The following is a 9,045-nucleotide window of genomic DNA, read 5'->3' on the forward strand; positions in this document are numbered from 1 at the left end:
TGAAGCCTGCGCGATCGACTCAGAGCGATCAAATCAAAAGAAAAATGGATGACAGTGGACAATTCTTTGTGGAGTATCCACGCGCAAAGCTGTGTCATATTGTGAATTCGAATTAAACAAGAGCAATTTAATGAATTTCATTTTAGCTTATATTGCAGTTTGGTTCTCATTTGCTGATCACAGCTTTACTCAATTCTACTTAATGGATAAGAGCAATACAATTAATTCCAATTGTTTTCCATAGGGTCTACGCCAAATACTCAGCGCGAAAAAATCAAAACGAAAATGGATGACAGTGGATTTGATAGTTTCAAAGAAAACAATAAAAAAAACTTAAACAGAACACCAAAAAGCTGGAAAAATCATACAAAATCAAAAGTATTTAAACAAAGGTAAACGTTTCTCAGCGAATAATAAGGCAAATGACTGGCCCTCGCCAACTGGCTAACGCACGGCCGGAGGAAAAAGTAAGAAGAATATTTCTGGTTAGATACTAAGGAGTACTAGCCATGGTTTCTGCTGTTAACGTAGAATTTTGATTTCTGAACGAGGATTTTTATGACCAAATCTCTTCAATTTTTCCGTGATTGTTAATGAAAAACCTTCTCTTTACGGATCACAAAGTAAACAATCGAAGTTTTTGCGTATAGTGTTCGGAAATACTAGAGTTTCATGATGTCCTGATTGTTCTAAATTTGGAGGACTTTTCGAGAAGTATAAAATCTTTATTTCTAAATAATAATATTAATAATAATAATAATAATAATAATGATAATGATAATAATAATAATAATAATAATAATAATAATTGCAATAGTGATAATAATAATATTTTAAACTTACAATATTTTACACTAAAATAAAGATCTTAACCAAGCTTAATTAGACATTATAAAAAATTACAAATTTAAAGAAAATATTATTCGTTATACCCGTGGTGTACAAAAAGTGTTCATTTCTATAATTCGTGCAATCATTTGGAGTAAACACTTATTAAAATATCATTATTATGATTATGATTATTATTACCATTGCTATAGAAATAGTAATAATAGTAATAATAACAATGATTCGCATTTATTCGAGATATTGTCATTTCCTCGACGCCAAAACTAATGTTTGTCGGTAGCAATCAACTTGACTTTTTTATGTGCTCCTTTCTTTAATAAGGGGACCTAGCTCAACTGAAAAAAATAGGTGTTACAAAAAGAACCAACGTGTCATACTGGAATAACAGTTAGCATCAAACTTAGAAGGCTAAGGCCCAAATACACCTTAATTTTAGACCCAGAAAGGGTTATTTATTACTAATGACTCTTTGTTTAAATCAACTGTATGAGTCGCTTTGTATATAAGTCGCACTGTACTCTGTAAAAAAACCAGGCACATAGCTATGGTCAGCTATGTCATAGTTTGAAAGTGTATTTGGGTCAACAAACTTACAGATGTTGTAGCGCACTAAGTCCTGAGAAAACATTTTCTGGGAGATGAGTTATTTCATTGTTGTAAAGCCGTCTAGAAATGAAAACATGAGAAGTAATGTATATGAAAACTAGTCTAAAACTAAGTAACGAAGTTTTAACTCATGTTAACACTACCGTCGTTTTAAAGTACACTCAGAAACAGTACAGAATTAAACAAGAACAATTCCATGCATTCAATTTTAGCTTTTATTGCAGTTTCGTTCTGGGCATTCGCTAATCACGGCCTTAATCGATTCACTTAGATTAGAGCAGTACAATTAAACCCAAATGACCTCCATGGAGCCCGCGCGATCGACTCAGAGCGATCAAATGGATGACAGTGGACAATTCTTTGTGGAGTATCCAGGCGCAATGCTTTGTCATATTGTGAATTCGAATGAAACAAGAACGAATGAAACAATTCAATGAATTTCATTTTAGCTTATATTGCGGTTTCGTTTTCAGCATTTTCTGATCACGGTTTTACTCGATTCTACTTATTTAATAGATAAGAGAAATACAATTAATCCCAATTGTCCTCCATAGGGTCTACGGGATTGACTCAGAGCGAACAAATCAAAACAAAAATGGATGGCAGTGGATTTGATATTTTAAAAAAAAACAATAACAAGAACTAAAACAGAACACAAAAAAGCTCGAAAAATCATACAAATCAAAAGTATTCAAACAAAGGTAAACTGGCCCTCACCAACTGGCTAATGGGCTGGCGGAGGATTCCGAAAAAGTAACAAGAATATTTCTAAGCAGATGCTAAGGAGTTGCCTTAGTGTGTGCTGTTAACGTAGACTTCTGATTTCTGAACAAGGATTTTAATGACCAAATCAGTGCAATTGAAACGCATACATTTTTCCGTGAGCATTAATGAAAAACTTTCTTTGTACGGATCTTAAAGTAAAAAATCGAAGTTTTCGCGCATAGTGTTCGGAAATAATAGAGTTTCATGATGTCCTGGTTGTTTTAAATTTGGAGGACGTTTTGAGAACTATAATGATCTTTATTTTTGAATAATACGTATAATAATAATAATTTTAAACTGAGAATATTTTATCTTAAGTAAAAATGTTAAGCAAGCCTAATTAGACATTATAAAAAATCACAAATTTATAGAAAATATTATTAGCTATACCCATTGGTGGACAAAAGTTCTTCACTTCTACAATTCATGCAATCGTTTGGAGTAAACATTTATTGAAATGGAGAGTTGAGGCCAAGACTTCCTGCCAAACCTTTGATTCATGACCGGACCGTTGATCGAAATTTGGAAGGAGTGCTCTTTCGCGTTAAACTGGTTCGGCCCGTCCCAGCAGACAGAAACAGACGTGATGGTTTGCAAAGAAGGCAAGAATATGGAAACTGATTCATGAACCATGCCATTATGCGCCACTGCGTTTTTATCGATGAGTGCGGCTACAACATCTGGACTGCCAGAAATCACGGGAGGGCGAGGCAGGTTAAGCGTGCATATAAATGAAGGGGTAGTTTCTAAAGACACTGTGGTGCTGCGTCGGTGGGGAAGTAGTATACAAAAATTTGGTTTATCAACGGAGTTGATAATGTAAATTGACCACCGTACAGAGATTCTAAAAGATGACGTTTCGAGCGTTAGCCCTTCGTCAGAGCGAATCGAGGGATTATGGGTTACGTGTAGTTTTTATAGTAGAGTAGGGGCTACGCTATTGGTGGTAACATGGCAACGTGAAAAGTAGAAATATATTAGTTAAATGAAAAGCGTTCGTTAATACCGTGAGGATTAAGGGTGCCGATTTGAGAGATGAATTTTTGTTCCAGATTCTTGCGGCTTTCCGTCGTACCTAGATGTAGGGAAAGGCCGCAGATAGCCATGTGTTTTTTGGAGTGGTTAGGCAGATTAAAATGGCGAGCGACTGGCTTAGATGCATCCTTGTCATTCTTCTCAACATCGCGAAGGTGTTCGCGGAATCGGTCACCTAGTCGTCTACCTGTCTCACCAATGTATAATTTATTGCATAACGTACAGCTTATGCAATAAATGACATTTGCGGAGGTACATGTGAAACGATCGGTGATCTTAACAGATCGCTTAGGTCCCGTTATCTTGCTAGTGTTAACAATGAAAAGACAAGTTTTGCATCGTGAGCGCGCGCATTTGAAAGTGCCGGGTTGCTCGTTGGTTTTGAGCGCGCTTCTAACTAAAAAGTTGCCTACGTTTTTGTCGCGTTTGAATGAAATAAGTGGAGGTTGCGAAAAGATTCTACCAGTCTCGGGATCATTTTGGAGTAATTTAAAATTACTAAGAATGATGCTTTTGACTGCGTGATTATGAGGATGGAAAGTGAGGGTGAATGGAATTCTGTCATTCTTATCTTTCTGTGACGTTTGTAGTGACGACTGTCGATCAAATTGTTGGGCGCGAAGATGGCCCGCTTTGACCACAGAGACAGGATAGCCACGTTTTTCGAAGAACTGGCGCATTTCCTCTGATTTGCTGGAAAAATCGGAGTCATCACTACATAGACGTCGAAGTCTAAGAAATTGAGAATAAGGAATGGAGTTCTTGACGTGTGATGGATGTGACGATGAATACAACAAATAACTGTGTGAATCAGTAGGTTTGTAGTGCACACTAGTACATAGCACGTTGCCTCTAATAGAAACTTTGATATCTAGGAAAGCCAATGAAGTTTCCGAAATTTCCCAGGTATATTTAAGAGCCGGATGAAAAGAGTTGACGGAGGTTATAAATTGATCGAGTTCTTCTCTGCTGGATGAAATAGCACCGATGCAGTCGTCGATGTAGCGGCCGTAGAGTTCAGGTTTGGGGCCGTTGTACTGATTAAAAAATTGGTGTTCAACAATCCTACAAAAAGATTGGCATAGCTAGGTCCCATTCTTGTGCCCATCGCTACACCATTAATTTGTTTGTAATAGTTGCCGGCGAATGAAAAACAGTTAAGCGTTAAAACTAGTTCGGCAAGGCGGAGGAGCGTTTCCGAGCTAGGTTCTTTGACAGTGCGTTGATCGAAAAGGTGTTTAAGTGCTTGAAGACCTTCGCTGTTAGGAATGACTGTGTATAGAGATGTAATGTCCATGGTGAAAATAAGTTTGTCTTGGCCGGAGAAATTGAAATCGCGGATAATTTGTAGTGCGTGTGTACTGTCTTTAATGTATGATGGCAAAGATTTGACGATAGGCGTCGTAATCCTGTCTAAGTAGCTAGAAATGAGTTCGGTGGGGCAACTACAGGCAGAAACGATAGGTCGACCTGGGTTGTTGGGTTTGTGAATTTTAGGCAAGAACTAAATGCACGAAGTTCTAGGGGTGTTGATGATGAGATTAGTGGCAGTGTCCGGTAATTCTTGATTAACTATAAGATTTTGAATGGTGTCTTTGACAAGTTTTTGATTGTTGGAAGTGAGATCTTTAGGGATTTTCGCATAAAACGAGGTATCCGAAAGTTGCCGCAAAGCTTCTTTTTGGTAAAGGTCGGACCGCCAAACAACTACCGCGCCGCCTTTGTCGGCCGATTTGACAACTATGTCGTTGCGTTTACTAAGATTTTTAAGCGCCGCCCACTCTTCCGAGGAAAGGTTGGAAAATTTAGTGTTGCGATTGAATTTAAGTTTGTGAATGTCGTGACGGCATTTTTTGGTGAAAAAATCTAAAGAGGCAAATTGTCCCTCTGGGGGAGTCCATTTGGATTTGCGAACTAGAAGTGTTTCAAAAATATCTTTATTAGAAGTGTCCGAATCATCCTCTTTGTCGTGAAAAAAGGCTTTTAACTGAACGCGGCGAAGGAATTTTTCAACATCTTGCTTAATAGAAAATTCGTTGGTGCGTTTGGTAATAGGGACAAAATTTAGGCCCTTACTCAGAACAGATTTGTCTGAGTCAGTAAGCGGAAGATTTTCTGGAATTGTAATAACGGTATTATGGCTATGCAATGTAGTGTCGTCGGTAATTTGCGGACCTATTAATTGTTGAAGTTTAAGAGTCTTGGTTTCGTGTAAATGGTCAAACAGTCCAGAATTAAGTTGTTGTTAAACACAGTTATTTGTTGTATTCATCGTCACATCCATCACACGTCAAGAACTCCATTCCTTATTCTCAATTTCTTAGACTTCGACGTCTATGTAGTGATGACTCCGATTTTTCCAGCAAATCAGAGGAGATGTGCCAGTTCTTCGAAAAACGTGGCTATCCTGTCTCTGTGGTCAAAGCGGGCCATCTTCGCTCCCAACAATTTGATCGACAGTCGTCACTACAAACGTCACAGAAAGATAAGAATGACAGAATTCCATTCACCCTCACTTTCCATCCTCATAATCACGCAGTCAAAAGCATCATTCTTAGTAATTTTAAATTACTCCAAAATGATCCCGAGACTGGTAGAATCTTTTCGCAACCTCCACTTATTTCATTCAAACGCGACAAAAACGTAGGCAACTTTTTAGTTAGAAGCGCGCTCAAAACCAACGAGCAACCCGGCACTTTCAAATGCGCGCGCTCACGATGCAAAACTTGTCTTTTAGTTGTTAACACTAGCAAGATAACGGGACCTAAGCGATCTGTTAAGATCACCGATCGTTTCACATGTACCTCCGCAAATGTCATTTATTGCATAACCTGTACGTTATGCAATAAATTATACATTGGTGAGACAGGTAGACGACTAGGTGACCGATTCCGCGAACACCTTCGCGATGTTGAGAAGAATGACAAGGATGCATCTAAGCCAGTCGCTCGCCATTTTAATCTGCCTAACCACTCCAAAAAACACATGGCTATCTGCGGCCTTTCCCTACATCTAGGTACGACGGAAAGCCGCAAGAATCTGGAACAAAAATTCATCTTTCAAATCGGCACCCTTAATCCTCACGGTATTAACGAACGCTTTTCATTTAACTAATATATTCCTACTTTTCACGTTGAAGAAACTCACCAAGGAGCTACGCCAGGCAATCGTAAGTTATCTTTTTCCTTTTGCCACACTTAGCAGTAACTTAGCTTTCCGTTTAGCCACTCTCATTTTCGCCAAAACTAGGTTTTGTAGCCACATCAACTTCATCGGCCGTTGCCTCAATTCTAAAGTCATTCCTAAAGGTTTTCGCTCGAACTTTCATGCGTCTACATCCTCTCACTCAAATCAGTATCTTTACCAAATTCGATGTGCGCAAAATTCTTTTTCACGTAATATTATGAGGATCACAATTAGAGCTATGTGCCAAAAACGAATCGCACTTGACAAACAAATTCTTCATTGCCGCTCCGAACTTTCCGAAATCTGTCCAGCAATTTTAGTACAATCGATTCGCGCTAAAATCCGACAACTTAATTCTGGACTGTTTGACCATTTACACGAAACCAAGACTCTTAAACTTCAACAATTAATAGGTCCGCAAATTACCGACGACACTACATTGCATAGCCATAATACCGTTATTACAATTCCAGAAAATCTTCCGCTTACTGACTCAGACAAATCTGTTCTGAGTAAGGGCCTAAATTTTGTCCCTATTACCAAACGCACCAACGAATTTTCTATTAAGCAAGATGTTGAAAAATTCCTTCGCCGCGTTCAGTTAAAAGCCTTTTTTCACGACAAAGAGGATGATTCGGACACTTCTAATAAAGATATTTTTGAAACACTTCTAGTTCGCAAATCCAAATGGACTCCCCCAGAGGGACAATTTGCCTCTTTAGATTTTTTCACCAAAAATGCCGTCACGACATTCACAAACTTAAATTCAATCGCAACACTAAATTTTCCAACCTTTCCTCGGAAGAGTGGGCGGCGCTTAAAAATCTTAGTAAACGCAACGACATAGTTGTCAAATCGGCCGACAAAGGCGGCGCGGTAGTTGTTTGGCGGTCCGACCTTTACCAAAAAGAAGCTTTGCGGCAACTTTCGGATACCTCGTTTTATGCGAAAATCCCTAAAGATCTCACTTCCAACAATCAAAAACTTGTCAAAGACACCATTCAAAATCTTATAGTTAATCAAGAATTACCGGACACTGCCACTAATCTCATCATCAACACCCCTAGAACTTCGTGCATTTAGTTCTTGCCTAAAATTCACAAACCCAACAACCCAGGTCGACCTATCGTTTCTGCCTGTAGTTGCCCCACCGAACTCATTTCTAGCTACTTAGACAGGATTACGACGCCTATCGTCAAATCTTTGCCATCATACATTAAAGACAGTACACACGCACTACAAATTATCCGCGATTTCAATTTCTCCGGCCAAGACAAACTTATTTTCACCATGGACATTACATCTCTATACACAGTCATTCCTAACAGCGAAGGTCTTCAAGCACTTAAACACCTTTTCGATCAACGCACTGTCAAAGAACCTAGCTCGGAAACGCTCCTCCGCCTTGCCGAACTAGTTTTAACGCTTAACTGTTTTTCATTCGCCGGCAACTATTACAAACAAATTAATGGTGTAGCGATGGGCACAAGAATGGGACCTAGCTATGCCAATCTTTTTGTAGGATATGTTGAACACCAATTTTTTAATCAGTACAACGGCCCCAAACCTGAACTCTACGGCCGCTACATCGACGACTGCATCGGTGCTATTTCATCCAGCAGAGAAGAACTCGATCAATTTATAACCTCCGTCAACTCTTTTCATCCGGCTCTTAAATATACCTGGGAAATTTCGGAAACTTCATTGGCTTTCCTAGATATCAAAGTTTCTATTAGAGGCAACGTGCTATGTACTAGTGTGCACTACAAACCTACTGATTCACACAGTTATTTGTTGTATTCATCGTCACATCCATCACACGTCAAGAACTCCATTCCTTATTCTCAATTTCTTAGACTTCGACGTCTATGTAGTGATGACTCCGATTTTTCCAGCAAATCAGAGGAAATGCGCCAGTTCTTCGAAAAACGTGGCTATCCTGTCTCTGTGGTCAAAGCGGGCCATCTTCGCGCCCAACAATTTGATCGACAGTCGTCACTACAAACGTCACAGAAAGATAAGAATGACAGAATTCCATTCACCCTCACTTTCCATCCTCATAATCACGCAGTCAAAAGCATCATTCTTAGTTATTTTAAATTACTCCAAAATGATCCCGAGACTGGTAGAATCTTTTCGCAACCTCCACTTATTTCATTCAAACGCGACAAAAACGTAGGCAACTTTTTAGTTAGAAGCGCGCTCAAAACCAACGAGCAACCCGGCACTTTCAAATGCGCGCGCTCACGATGCAAAACTTGTCTTTTCATTGTTAACACTAGCAAGATAACGGGACCTAAGCGATCTGTTAAGATCACCGATCGTTTCACATGTACCTCCGCAAATGTCATTTATTGCATAACCTGTACGTTATGCAATAAATTATACATTGGTGAGACAGGTAGACGACTAGGTGACCGATTCCGCGAACACCTTCGCGATGTTGAGAAGAATGACAAGGATGCATCTAAGCCAGTCGCTCGCCATTTTAATCTGCCTAACCACTCCAAAAAACACATGGCTATCTGCGGCCTTTCCCTACATCTAGGTACGACGGAAAGCCGCAAGAATCTGGAACAAAAATTCATCTTTCAAATCGGCACC

This window comes from Montipora foliosa, unplaced genomic scaffold (genome assembly GCF_036669935.1).
Source record: "Montipora foliosa isolate CH-2021 unplaced genomic scaffold, ASM3666993v2 scaffold_240, whole genome shotgun sequence".
In the NCBI taxonomy this organism is placed as follows: Eukaryota; Metazoa; Cnidaria; class Anthozoa; order Scleractinia; family Acroporidae; genus Montipora; species Montipora foliosa.